The following is a 15,429-nucleotide window of genomic DNA, read 5'->3' as shown; positions in this document are numbered from 1 at the left end:
TGGAGAAATGAAGAAACTATCAGAGAAGATATTTGGGTGGCTTTAAAGAATCCTTCAAATAGAACCAGGAGGACTTTACCAGCTAATAGAACTGAGTGTCAAAGGCATGGTGTATTTTAGAAACACTGAAAGTTATTGTTAGGTGGGTGGGGTTGAGTGGCAAGAGAAGAAAATAAAAGAATATGTTGGGGCCAGTCTGTAAGGCCAGTCTTACATGCCAAGTGACTTTTGAATTTTATCCTAGATGCAGGAGAAAACCCACAGAAGTTTTCAAAAATAAATTAACATTATTATATTTTTAAAATATAGAAGGTAACTCTGGTGGTGGTGTGAAAGTTGGATTAGAGACCAGACAAAATGTTTCTGCAACAGTCTAGGAAGAGGTGATAGGGACTGCACCCAGACAGCTGCCACAGATAGCTGACACTGGTGCCGGTGAGATTACCTAGGGATTGTCTTAGTAGAGAAGGTTGGTGAAGTAAGAGGGCCAAGGAGTGAAGCCTGAGAAACACCATCATTTGAAAGTGAAGCAGAGCAAGAGGGAATCCCAGCAAAGCAGATGGGAAAGGAGCAGTAGAAGTAGGAAGGAAGCCAGGATCCAATGGGGGTTGTGAAAGCCAAGGGACAAGAGTTTCAAGATATGGGAGATGGTCAACAGTTTCAGTAGGTAAAAGAGGTCCAATAGGATCAAGAATGAAAATGTGCCATTAACTAGAATGAAAATAAGTTGTTAGCTGCAGGAAAGGTAAAATGGCTGGAAAGAGTAATTCGCAGGAAGGATGCTTATAGGCTGAGTTTCTTCCCTCAAAGGAAAGGGAGAAGTGGTGTTACCAAAAAGAGGAGATGACTGATGGGATAGGGTCCTAGAGAGAGTAGAAAGGAACAGAGATAAGACACATTGATGGCAGAAGCACAAGGCAGGAGTCTGGGTCCCTGATGATAGCAGAGATGCTTTATCAGTCTTAGATAATTACACCAACTTTGTTTATGTGGAAAAGAAATAAACTTTAACTTGCTGTGTAGTGTTTCCTGTCATTTGCAAATAAATGTAATCCTAACATACAGGAGAGAAGGGTGTTGAAAGGATAAGCAAGTGCCTCTCAAAAGCATGAAGACATGAAATAGCATAGTATGTTCATAAGACCAGACCAATGTGGCTTTACTGACTATCAAGTGTAAGAGAGGAGTGGTAGGAAAGGAAGAGGAACATGAAGGTCCAGGTATGAGGAAATGAGATAAAAGTAGCCCCACAAAAGTGCATTAAACAAAGGAATGATGGCATGTTCTCACTTCAGGTCTAAATAGATTCCTCTTGTGACAGTCTGGAAGGGGATCATGGGGAGACAAAACAGGGTGCAGAGAAATGTGTACCACAGTCCTGGGGAGAGATAATGGTGCATGCATAGCTGCAGTTATGGTAGGGTTACATAGGATGTGATGGACATGAGAGATATGTAGGAATTAAATCAGTAGGAATTGGTGACAGAGGCAAGTGATTTGGGAGGAAGCCTCAGTCTCTACCTTGCATTGCTTTTCTTCATCTCCACTGTTAGTACTTCAATTCAGGCATGCTACTTCTTCAAGTATTAATTTAACAAATATTTACTGAGGAGCCTCCTCTGTGTCAGCTCCTGCAGATACAATGGTGATGACCAAGCTAGAAATGGTCTTTGCCCTCCTAGATCATAGTTAGGGACCCCAGGGCTGAAAGCTTCATATGCGATATCTCATTTAACCCTCAAAACACCTAATGATATAAGTATCATTGTTGCCCCCATTTTTCAGCTGAGGTAACCCAGTCTTTAAAAGTTTAATAATTTGCTCAGGGTCACATGGTTTGCTGAAAAAATGGTAGTGCCAGGAATCAAACACAGATCCATCTTTTTAATCACTTGAGTATGTTATTTTTCCTGAAATTGCACACAATATATTAAATGCTATGACAAGGAGAATAGTGGTTTGGATTATTGAAGTCTCCTAACTAGATACACTTTTTTTAAAATTAGAGTATCATTGAGACATATAATCTTATGATGGTTTCACATAGACAAAACAGTGGTTCAACCTTTACCCATATTATCAAGTCCTCACCCCCTCCAATGCAGTCACTGTCTATCGACGTAGTAAGATGTTATAGAGTTATTAACTGTATTCCCCATGCTGTACTATCATCCCAGTGACCTACTTATGTTGTAACTATGAATTATAGTACCCCTTAATCCCCTTCTCCCTGCCCATGCACCCTCTCCAATCATTCCCCTTTGGTAACCACTAGTCCTTTCTCGGTGTCTACGAGTCTACTGCTTTTTTTGTTCCTTCTGTTTCACTTTGTTTTTATACTCCACAAATGAATAAAATCATTTGGTATTTCTCTTTCTGCACCTAACTTATTTCTCTGAGCATAATACCCTCTAGATCCATCCTTAACTGGATATTCTTTCTGCATTTTGCATGTTCCAGTCAGAATAGTTTTTCTAAAATGCAAACCAGGTAGGTTGGTGGTAACTTCTCTAAGGGCACTCTGAGAAGGAAGATGTTTTTGAATGGAAGGTGATACATTAGATATATATTAATTTTGAGGTAGCTGTGAAACATCCAAATGGAGATATCCAGGAGTAATCTTACAGACAATTCTGAAGTTTAAGGGGAAGCAGGGTTGGAGATAAGGCACTTGGCATCATTAGTATTTAGAGGTCCACTAAAGTCAAAGCAATTATGAGGATGCTTCAAGGGCTTGTAGAGGTGAGAGTAGCAGCCTGCTGAGAAAACTAGATTTGGAATTAATTGATTAGAGAAAAAAGAGAAGAACTCAGCCTCAGGTAGTCATATACTTAAGTCATATCTAGGGTAAGGGAGAATTAATTTATATGATATCAATCTGCATGGTTGAGGGATTTTTCTCCAGCAACAATAAACAACTCAGTAAAAGGGAAACTTGACAAAATTAAAAAAATCTTACTAGCTCCTTTCTTTTCTCCTAGTCTGATTTGAGACCTTGCCTGTGAGTTCCCAGAGCACCCTGGTTTTATCTTTGACCTGCTAACAAATACTTAACCTATCAAGTTCTATGAAGTCCATCTCCGCCTTGGACTTTGAAATTTTCAAAGTTTTTTGAGACTGAAAACCTTCAAGTTATTTGGACTTTTGAAATCTGTGAGGGATTTTTGTTTGTTTGTTTGTTTGTTTGTTTCTTTGAGCATTGCTATTCCCAGAAATTCACATAGCTCTATTTGTGTACTTGTTTTATCCCCGAGTTAGACTGTAAAGTCTCTGAAGGCAGGAACTGTGACTTTGCACTGTTTTGCAGGAATATCACCTCAGCTCAGTGTCTCACACACAGTATGTTCTTATTAAGCATTTGCGGAATCAGACTGACTTCAATCTGGAGGCCACAATGTAGACACTAACCAATTGTGATTTTAAAAATTTTCTGATATGAAATAAATAGTCCCTCCTTTAAACATCTCATGCAGTTTTACATTAAGAGGTTGGTTAGGACACCTTCACCAGGTACATTAACATTTTGTTTTTGGAGTTTGGGCTCTACTGGCAGCTCTATCGGCTCTGTGACCAGGGATGAACTACTACGTCTGGGCCTCCTAAATCCTTGTTAGTAAAACTCAAGGGATTGGACCTGATGATTGCTAACGTCCCTTTGCATTTCCAAAATCCAAAGATCCCATGACCTCTGGAAGACCTTGCAACCACTCTTGAGAACACTGCCTTGTAAAGCACAAGTAAAACATGGGCTCGAGAATGAAGACACCAACATTTTAACTTTACTTATTGTTTTGACTGCTGGTTAAAACATTTAACAGATGCAAGTTTTTTCTCTGTGGTAGGTTTATGCAAAAATCAAATGAAAGGGCACCATAGTTCACTTTGGTAGTAAAAAGAGAAGTGAAAAAGAAAGAAGAATATGAAACATCATCTTGGATCTCATGTATATCTTGGTAACACTTTCCTTTTTTTCAGATGAGAAATAGAAGAACATAAGCGACTTACTCAAGACTGTAGGAGTACTATGGCAAGGCTGGTATTAGAATTCAAGGCTTCCAGTCAAATACTTTTTTCTCAGCAATCAAATTGGTCAAAAATCTCCTGAAAGACAAAAACAGATGAAGGTGAAATGCCAACTGGTTGAGTTTAAACAGAGACTCCACTTTGTTCTTTCCAGGTTCAAAAATAAACAATTCCAGTGACTAGCATGAAAGGCTGGCAGATGAAACATTTTGACTCCTAAATAAAAATATTTGTATTTTTGCATCACAGTTAGTTAATCAATTGTAAAAATTAAAGTAAACAGAAAACAAGGAGAATTAGCAAACCCAGAACACAATTTTCCTTCTCTTTTGGAAGACAGATTGAAAAAACAAAAACAAAACAAAATCCCCATGGCTCCCTTCATTAACTGGCAGGGAGGTGGGTCTCTTTGTAAATCCCACTTACAGAGGCTCATGGCTACCTGCAGAGCCTGTAGTACCAACCACAGTAGCAAAGACACCAGATGACCAAAGGAAGCGTGAGGGTCTGGGAAAGCTAGCAAACAAAAAACAGCCTTCCAAATGAATGTCATTGCTAGAGTCTGTATTGTAAAATGCCTGAATTTGAGAATCCGGAAAGCAGATCAGCTTAAGGCAACAAAAGATTCAAATAAGATACAAAGAACTCATTTTGACACATGAACTGTCTTCATTAGATCATCAGGTGCTTACTTGTAATTATTTAAAAAAATAATTCCACCTAACCTGTGTTTGAACCAGTGAAGCCTACAAGAACAGGGACCTAAAAATGGTGGTTCTTGCACAAATGCGTTCATAACCAAATTCATGAACAATGCTGGTTTTCTCCCTTTTAATCTTCCTGACATTTTAAAGGCCTGCAATGACTTAAAAATTTGTTGTACAGATCATTTCAATTTTACCACTCTGCTCATGAGAGGTGCTTTAAATACTAACTTAAAAAGCTGGAATCTCTCCAATAGTAAGTGATTTTTCTTCTGCGTTGTTGCCTCATTTACAAAGAAAATAACACTTTTGGGTATGAAATGCCAAAATGAAAAGCAGCAAAACATTAGGCCATGGTAAGATTTCCCAAAAGTTTTCCAGTTTTCTTGGCTTGTTCGCTTTCATTGTAAAGTTTTAACTCAAAATCAATTTAGTTGCTTCAGTTTGAAAATGTGGAAGGGAAATCTTTACTTTCATGTGGAGAAGGCTGAGATTGGTTATCTGTTTTCTTTCATTTTGAGGGGAAAGTTAGGGAATTAGGTAAAATCAATGGAATGACTTTCAATATTGTTTGCCAGTTTTATTCACTAAAATAAGCCTAATAACACCAATGTAAAATTTAAAAAAATTACTTATTGAAGGTCCTTTAAGAAAACATGGTCAATGGTAATATATGTAACACATGATCTGTAGACAGAGAAGACTCCATTTCAAAATGGTTCCAGTCATGTCAACTTTTCACAGATCCAATGGCCTTCCACTCAACGTTTTCAGGTATACAGACCATCAATCAGCCTGAAATTTTACAAATGTATTTAGAGACCCCTTTTATCAGCAGCAGATAAGCTGATAGGTAAAAATGGTTCTGATAATTTAAATAGTTCTTAAAGCCTGCATCCAAAATTGAGATATAATAATGAGAACCTTTTTCTTCAGTTTCTATTTTTGAAAATTAATTTCTCATCATAACCTGCTCACTTGTTTGTTTAATAATCATTCCTCACCAGGGACAAAAGTACTTTAGTTCCCACTTTCCTTTGGAAAGGTACTCCCATTGTTTTGTCAAACCCTGGTAGGGTCACGAGCAAGGGTTCAAGGACATAGAAGTTCACAACACCTATTGGGCTGATGTCACCTGGGGCTTTTAGGCCAGGTGAAAAGTAACTTGATTTGTGTTCAAGTGGCAAAACACTGGAAAAACACTCACTCAGTGAGTCTGAGCTCAGGAAAGTGTTTTGGCTTGATGAACACTCCTGTAGGCTTATAAATTAAATCATCATAATAATATTATAATATGGTTTTCAATTTTTATAATATTTATTTTAAAAATATAAAATAAGTTAACCACCCTTATTTGACAGAGGATAAAGGGACCTGTGACTGAGCAGTGTGGTGAGTGATAAGTCTGATTCAAATCATGCTCAACTTTGCAGTCATGTACCTGGAAGCTAGTCATCAATAAAATGGGAATAATATCTCTTACCTCATAGGGTAATAGCAGAGAAGATAATCAGTATGCAAAGCATACATTATGGCATATATTAGGTGCACAATAATGTTAATACTCTTCCTTATATAAATCCCAAACCATAGGAATTATGTTTTTATACTTTATAGAGTTCTTTCGTGATGTTATCTCAGTTAATCTCTATAAGATTACCACACTAATAAAAGCATGTCCTCTGTCTCCAGAACCAATTTTTTTTATTGTGTTGCTCTGTGAGGAGCTGTGGTGGTTACACATTATATTTCTGTATCATCAGCTCCTGTGGGTGGGGATAAGGAACCTGGGCTGAACTGGAGGGATCTTAGAAGCAAGCAAAGGAAGCAAAAAAATAGATATACAAAAAAACAAAACAAACCATACCACTTAGTAGGGCAATTGCCAGAGGGATAAGCTGTCCTCAAGGTATATCAATAAAGTATCCTTTAGTAAAAAAGTCAATGAGAATAAAAATGAAACATAATTATAATGTCCTAGGTTCTAGATCTTTATAAGATTTTAGGTTGTTCAAGAAAAAACATATGAAAATAACAGATTTATAAAATACTATCTTAGTCTAAGGTTGAGGAAGGTTTCCTGGTTGTTATTAGATGCAACCAACATCTAAATTAACCAAAATTTCCTAAAACATCTCTGAACTACACTGGACTTTGATGCACTTTACTTCATTTAATACTCACAACAACATCCCGAGATATATAAATTGCATTTATTACATGAGAATACAGACGCCAAAAGATTGAGTGACTTAGAGAAAGTTAGCGGGGCTGATAGTCAAACCTGTATCTTTTAAACCCCATACATACACTTTTCAAGCTAAGTCACACTATGTACTCTACAGTAACAGAATAGAGTATGAGAATGGTCGAAACTGTAATCAGTGTTGTTAATTAAAACTTGAGAGAACTAGTGAACATTAGGTTGGTTAAGCATGAGTTTACTTACACAAACTGTGAAAATCCCTAATTAGAGACTTTTGAGGTCAGAATGACATCCAAAAATAATTGGTTTAAGTTTGAAAACACTTTTTAAATTATTTCTAGTTCATTATGGAAGTCAAACCAAAGGAAAATGGGTTTCTTACCTCATTCTTATATGATTCTATGCAGTGAAATAAATTCTGACTTTACTATTTGCATTTTTTAAACTTCAAATTTTCAAATAAGATACATTTAAAACAACCTAGAATGACAATTTTTCATGCAGGAATATGATATCTACTCTCCCTTATAACCTTTCACTCTTATTACCTACCCCAGGGGAAAAATCTGTTGAGAAGCAAAAGACAAGTAACCTCCTACTGGAGTTGGGGTATGTGGACTGATGGCATAAAGTATAAGACAAAATAATCTTAATTTTTTAATAAAAAGTGACAAAACTAAAGAGAATCCTAGGAAGAAAAACTATGGAGAAACAAGCGACCACAGCTATAGCTAGAGATAATCAACAATCAGGTGAGGTGGAGGGGTCAGTCCTGCTGACCTGGGTGCTTGGAAGGGCTCTTAAAGTCACTCTGCGGGTCAGATGCTGACAGTGGTTGTGGCAGAAAGCTCTGGGTAATAAACCAGGAGTTGTAGTGACGACGAATGGAATGGATGTTCTCATTTGTTTCAGCAGCTGCCACAGCATAGGCTATATATGACCTGAATGTATGAAATAGAAATTCTGGTTGGAATAACTGATTTCTCCTGATGAAACCAATGGGGCCACTGAAACACCTTAAAGCTCAGAATCATTTAGAATAGTGTTTCTCACAGTCTAGTTCAAGGACTGCATCACAATCACCTGAAGAACAAGTTTACCATATAGATTCCTTATCCTCTGAGATTTGGGAGTCACTGGTTCTAGGGAAGGATTCAGGAATCTGCATTTTGAATACGTGAAAAAGGGTTGCCAGATTAACAAGTAACAACCCCAATCCCAACCCCAGATGGTTCTATAACACTGGAGTTTGAAAGACACATTTGGGGCAGGGAAGAGAGAAAAATTGTGTGTGACTGTTAAATGGGATGCTTATATGTAACAATTACCCAAACACTAAAAAGAAAGGAAAAAATCTCACTGTCTGATCTTAGGACTGGATACTCAACTGCTCTGTGCTTCAATCTCTTCCTTTGGAAAATGGAAACAAACCAATGATGGTGCCTACTAAGCCCCTTGCCACTGTGCGGTCATGCTCAAAAGCAGTACGGAAGAGCACAGAGAGTTAGAAAGGCCATTTTGCCATGACAACAGCAACTTGCTCCTGGGATGAGCATCACGTCCACCCTATCACTTCTTGGATGCCTGTGGCACTTGACCTTTACCTTTTCCTCTCAGGCTGACCTTAGCAGATAAGAAGAGCATTAAAAAAAATTAAACATTATTTATCAACTAGGTTTTTAACTGTAAAGCCAACAAAAAAAAATCAATCAACTGTAACACCAAAACCAAAAGAATCCCAACAACTTCCTAGGAAATACTATAGTATTCCCATTAAACCTCATAAAAATCATCAGGCTGAAACACTTTGCTTAGAAACACTTTGCTAAAGGACAAAACTCCTCTTGTATGTTTTTGTATTCCACATTTCCCAGAAAAATAGCTTCTAACCAAAGCTTTAAGTAATGACAGTTTGTTGGGCTCTGTGTTACATGAAGGGTGTATTTCTAAAGAATGTTCAACTATGTAACAAGAGACATTAAGTATGTTGAATTCTGAGGCAAAGGAGGCTGCAAATGATCTACTCATTTCATGTTAAAGAATCAGAAAAATTGCAGTATTATCAAATACTAACTATTCAAGTACTTCATCAGAGAAGAGATGCCAGAAAGGAAGGGAATTCTCAGAAAGTGGTGCAGGAGCACAGCAGGGTTGGGGTGAGGGTGGGAAGACATACAGGGAGTCTGCAAAGATAAATTTTGATGATTAGCATTATCCTGGTGATTGGCAAATGCTAGTGTGCCTCAGAAGCATGGTACTGTTGCCTGCGACATCCTGCTCTGGGCTGCCAAAGTCAGCATATGCAGTAATGGGAAATAAATAGGAAAAATTAGTTTCATTAAGAATTTGTTTGCTTATTCAAGTTTTCGGGCTAAATCATTGGCATAAGTTCCTGTTGCTTTACTATTAACAGATATATGAGAGGATGGGTCAAACGTCACTAATGTCATTACCAATGTGAGGGCTTTATTTTGTTTGTCTCTATAGAATAATGTTCTTGGTCTGTTAAAGCAGTCAGGGTGTTTCCTTACTGTAGCTACACAAGTCGCTTTACAGAAGGAAGGAAGACACCTGATCCACACGACCAGGCATAGCAAAGGGAGCATGTGAACTTTCCACACAAGAGGAAGCTTTGTACCAGATGTGAAGAAGTAAAGTTTATTTTTCCATTTAGCTTGTTTATTTAAGTAAGAAGGAAGGAGACAGTGGCTGCTTCCCATTCCAGACTGCTCAGGGAATTACTTTTCTTTTTTCTTTATAAATGAGCATAGTTGGCCAGAACAGTTTCCAGAGGACTCTGGAAAGGAACCAAGTCACTAGTGATTACATTTCTTCAGTAGCCAGTTTAACCTTTGAAACCTGCCAATCAACAGAGAAGACCAAGAGGGAAGGTCAATGCAGCTTTGCCCATATAGCATTCTCTCACTCTTTAGATGGAAAACTATTAAGGAAATGATTTTAGGAAAAGCAAAGCACATTACAGAAACTATAAGTAAGGTCTTCATAAGATTCATTTAACAGCTGAGAAATCCACAAGTCTTAGGTTCATTTATTTATTTTCCCTTTTAATCATTTGTATAAGAAGTAGAGTGATAAGAGCTTTTACATTTAAAACAAAATAACCAAAGAAAAACATCTTTTGTCCTTGATTCATCTACCTTTTCACATTATTTTGGTCTGGCATGCCATTTGTTTCTAGACAGAGATCTTCCTGGTATATATGCAAACGCACACATCATCTTTTTCACAAATTGTTGAAACGTTTTTCTTAATGCTGAAGATATTATATGCTACTAACAAATAACATAAAATATACCACAAAACAATCATTGGTATTTCTAGCATGCATTCATTATCAAAAAGGCCAGGCTACAAAATATTAAATGACTTCTCCCTATTATTTATTTTCACATCCATTTCAAAACTGCTTACTTCCTAGTCTTCCCTCATAATACCCCCTCATCCTGCTTCTTGCAGGGAAAGAGAGAACATAATCACTAAGATTAATGGAGCATTAGTAAAATATTTTAGGTACAAATGACCCATTTTTATGTATTACCAGAACAACTCAGCAAGGGTTTAGAAAGGAGAAAACCTGGAATTCCTTTCCATTGAATTCATGCAGCTGGTGGTGATTGATTGATTGTTTTCCTTTAAAGGCAGGGTCAGAAAGACAAAGAGAAACATTTTCTATAACTGGCTATATTTTTTATTAATTATTGAAGTGTTTTTTCTTCAGATGTTCTATGTCATTGAGATGAATTACTCTCAGTTTTAACTAAAACCCCCTCAAAGTTTAACTCACCCTGCTAAAAGAGAGTGCAAGAGTGGCTTACAGGATGATTCTTCTTTCAGCAAGACAAAATGCAAAATGTTCCCTCTTTGCCCCCAGAATTTTATTTCCTGGAATTGTTAAACACTTTGCATGTTTCATGAAAATCATCTTTCATTTATTGTCTTCAAAACTCAAACTGCAAATAGAATTGGTAACATCAAGTTTTAGATCCTGCTTGAAATTCAAGAATCCTAAATTTTGAAGTTAAATCTATTCATTAAGTATCACTATCAAGTGTGAATTAAAGTAAGAGTTAGTTACTCACTTGGTCTTGGCTATGAACTCTCACAGTGATTTGAATCTGGCCCTGAAATGACTACAGTTACTGCAAAACTATAATTATTTACATTAGCTAATATTTAATGCTGTTGCAAGATTTTTTCCATAAAATAGTATTGATTTTTATATAAAACCAGGGTGTAGCTATTCATAGCAGTAGTGTTGGAACCCTAGGAAAACTAGGGAAGTTTTTAGAGTGGGGTGGTCACTGCAAATCTGTTCTTAAGGCTTGGATATAAACATGTGCCACTGATGATACATATTCACAGAGCCATTATCATAACACATTGATAATAGTATTAATATCTGATACAATTAGTATAAATGAACACATTTATGTGTGTGTGTTTGTATGCCTGTGTGAAATGTGTGTGCATGTGTTCAGAGTAATGCCTTCCAGACATCAGACTTCTGGGAAACCTCAACTACCTAGCTTCAAGCCAGTCAGATACCTGGAAATAAGAGAAAAATAAACTTGACAGTGAACTAATGACAGAAATGCAACTGATTTGTACTGTAGATGTAGGCTGATCCTCAGGTATAACACAAATAGTTTACCAGCAATATGACACAGATTCCAGGGAGATGTGATAATTCACCTAAACAGAAGAGACTTCCATATCTACAAAAAGAAAAAATGAAAATATGGCTGCTCAGGCCACTTAGTACAGAAGCAAATGACCCTACAATAAATATTTCAACAGTCACTGCAGACATTGCTGTATCTCAGTGTGCCACAATCACGAACCCTTATAATTAGGACCCTGAGTCAGTAAATGTACATTTTTAAAAGGCAGAGTACTAGGTAATGTATTTCAGGAAGATCTTTCACTGGAATAATTAATTTTTTTTTAAGTTTTGAGACTTCAGTATCTGGAAAATAAGACTATTTGCAACAACTTTACTATTGTTATGTTTTGTGTAATGTATTTTGTCTTTAACTTTCAAAGGTTCTTCGGAATACTGATTCATTAGGCTCAGAGGATTTTCAAAGAATGTAAATATCTTATATACTATCACTGTTTACCAAGAGATTATACAATTAGGAGTTGAATTGTTTTAAGGTTACTTTCTCCAATGATAAAATTATTTACTTTCTTAAAAATTGTTCATTAATCTACTGTACAAGCTTTTGGTTGTACTACAGTGTCTCTTCTTCCACATTACTATAATGAGATGCCATTCCTGGCTTGTAATAAGTTATCACCTATACTAGTATTTTGCGATTTCAAAATCTGATATACAAACTCGAATGTTAAGGCCTAACGATTTACATGAGGAACAGGAGGAGAAGTTGCTTGGAACACAAATTCTTGATTCATTAATTACTTGTTGAATATCACAATGTCATGGATGTAATCCAGCAACCTTGGAGAATGCTTAGAAGACAATGGAATAAGATTTCAGAGTAGCTGAAATCTTTAACTCTCTTTCTTTGAAAATCTCCTGTCACAAGTCAGAGGGATAATGTCTCTTTTCACCCAATGAGAAAGCTGTTCTCACACGAGCATAATTAATCTTCTGACACCATGACAAAGAAATTCCTTAAAAGGATTTCTCCGATTTCCTCTCAAGACAGAAGATTGTCTTTATCCATCATCTGTTCTTCCTGATCCCTTCTTTTTGAATATCCACATCAGCAGAATTGTCCATCAGAAGAGACAGCAGGAGGGAAATCTTTGCATGATTGATAGGGCCCCAGTGCTCTGCAGGCCTATTTAAGTGCAAGCATCTATTGTTGCAAACTTACTTTACAGCAGTTAAACAAATATAATAGTCACCAATTCAACCATTGTGCAGCTTAGACTTGACTAAAACTAATAAGTGAAGCTTGCTAATGACAAGGCACTGATTTTGAAGCCAGTTTAAGTCAGCCTGATGCCTATTTAGAAAAAAGAAAATTCTCAAAGCCATGTAACAGTACATGTATATTAGAAAATGTTATATATTACACTGTATGAAGATGGACATTCTCATTAAAAAAACAAGAAATCTGGTACTTTTTATTCTAACAGTCATTTAGTATTTCTTAACTACATCATGGCTATTTGGGAAAAAAAAATCGTGTATGTTACCATAAAAAAAAATCAGGTGTGTCAAAGAAGAAAGTTATCAATACACACTTAAAAATGTTCTTTTTCAGACTCATTAAAGTTTTCAAAGAGAGACTTAGGTATGTCTCTGTGTTCTTAACCCCATCTGTGACAGAAAACCAAAGGCCATTTGAAACTCCGTGTAAGGACCTGCTCCTTCCTTGGGGAGAACTAATGAATTAGAGCACTGTAGGTCAGTTTCAAGTGGAGGAGCAATGCATACTGGGCAAAGGCCCACGCCACAGAAAATGCAAGCATGGCTCCATTTTCAAAGCAATCTATACAAAATGGAAACAGATCTAGAAATCTCACTAAGCTGTGGTAAAAGCACCCCCAATATCAACAGTAGAAGTTATAGCATGTCCTGTGTTCTTTAATGCTGCCAAGAAAGGCCACTTGAGCCCATGCACCAGGACACACTGACACCATGTGTCTGTTTGCACCACAATGACCTTGGCTACTCAGTTCTGGGCTCACCCTGTGAAAATATTTGTTTATCTTTCCAATGCCCAAACAGTGAGGTCAGCCCTTACAGGTCAGGGCCTCCAATCCTCGGTGCTCTCCTTGGCATGGTTAGAAGGACAGGTCACTGCCTGACCCACAGTGGGGCTTCTTCTTCCACTGACCAGCCTCCTCTAGCTAGGAGTGCAACTGATGGCTGGCTCACAGCCAGGACCCATGTGTTCTACAATGGGCAGTTCAGTTTTGTTTTTTCTTAAATTACAGTTTTATTCAGGATTGATTACACCTTTGAAGACCTACGAAAAAAGAGTTATATCCAGGATAAAGACCTAGGAAAATCCTTGCAGGTAAAGAGGGATGCTAAGCAGTTTGAGTATAGAATATATCAGAGTTTGAATTTAGAGAAATTGGGAATCAACAGAGAATATGCTGGCAGTGAAAGTAACAGGAGAGGGCCAGATGGGGCATGCGGACGAACAGCTCAGAAGGGATGCTCAAATGTTCCTTCACCAACTGAGGACTGAGAAATCTCTCAAGAGCTCACATCACCAACAGCTCCACATTGTTGGTTAAGAGTCCTTTTATGAATGGCTTGTCTTCCCAACAGGATTGTGTGTTAAGTGTTGGGTCTGGGGATGAGGTGGGAACCAATCCTCCTCATGTTGTTTGCCTCTTGTACATTGTATAGCATCTTGTCAAGTTCTATAAACATTTACTAATTAGTTAGAATTGAACTTGAGTAACAGGCTATTAGTGCTGTCCAAGGCCAGGTGTGTAAGACCTGGGAAGGGAACAGGCAAATCTCCCTCTTTTCCACCCAGGTCCCTCTGGGTGGAAAAGCCATGAGGCCCTTGAGATTAAGTTCAAATTCAGTAGGAATACCCTCTTGCTTATAGTGATTCTTGGAGTTAAATACTTGATGTGGAAAACCCACCACTGTATATGGCAAATCTTTGTATCTTCCTCTTAATTTTTCTGTGAACCTAAAACTGCTCTAAAAAAACTAAGTCCTTTAAAAAAGGCAACAACAAAACAAAACAAAACCCACCAGTGCTCACAGAAACTCAGGGGAAAACAAACATTTCATTCTTTTGCTCTTCAGGGATAACTTTGTATGACAAGGATCAGAACACTAATTGTGTTCACAAAACTGACTTTGGATTAAGATATGCATTGATTGGATCCCAGCTTCCCCACTTCCAAGGGTGCATGTGATTCAGTCTATCTTTCCCTCAGTTACCTTATCTGGTAAGTAAGGATAATAATGGTGCCTACAACCTCACAGGGTGTGTAAGGCTTAAATGTAGGTCCTGACATTTGGCAAACACTGCACAACTGACTATTATTCATTCTCTGTTGCCCCCTTCCCCCTCATTCCCTCAACTCTCTAAATAGAGTACATCCAGCTCTATATCTGAGTTTATCGACACATACACACACACACACACACACACACACACACACACACACACGCTTTGGTGCTGAGAAAGGAGCAAGTCCAATAAATTGAGTGAAATGGACACTTCTGAGCCACTGAGAGAGAAGAATGAGGAAATCAGGCAGTAAAAACAAAGAAGAACAGGGCAGGCCAGGGTAACCTGGGGCTGGAAATGGGTGATTTAGGACTCTATTTGAACTCCTGCAGGCCTGTGTGTGCCTTATTCTGTGTCATCCGCTCAGCTTTACTACCTGGTTTTCCTGGTTATCTTGACACTGTCCTTAGGTTGGGGTCTTATTGGGATGCACAAGGACATGTTTTTATTTCCACTCATTTCAACAAATACTTATTTTGTTCCTGTAGGTGCCAAGCATTGTGACAGATGCTCG

The 15,429-nt window shown here is 37.6% G+C and overlaps 1 protein-coding gene across 8 annotated transcripts in view; it reads right to left on the bottom strand.

The window, feature by feature from the left end:
* The window catches only part of GREB1L (GREB1 like retinoic acid receptor coactivator), a 246,383-nt gene that overhangs the window by 139,365 nt on the left and 91,589 nt on the right, over positions 1-15,429 (bottom strand). For all 8 annotated transcript variants that reach the window (XM_037017933.2, XM_037017910.2, XM_037017912.2 and 5 more), the window contains one exon: positions 4,006-4,101. The gene's annotated coding sequence lies outside the window, so the exon portion shown is untranslated. The remainder of the gene's footprint in view (positions 1-4,005; positions 4,102-15,429) is intronic.

The sequence above is a fragment of the Manis javanica genome, chromosome 9 (assembly GCF_040802235.1).
Source record: "Manis javanica isolate MJ-LG chromosome 9, MJ_LKY, whole genome shotgun sequence".
NCBI lineage: Eukaryota > Metazoa > Chordata > Mammalia > Pholidota > Manidae > Manis > Manis javanica.
This window is presented reverse-complemented; position numbering and strand designations above follow the sequence as displayed.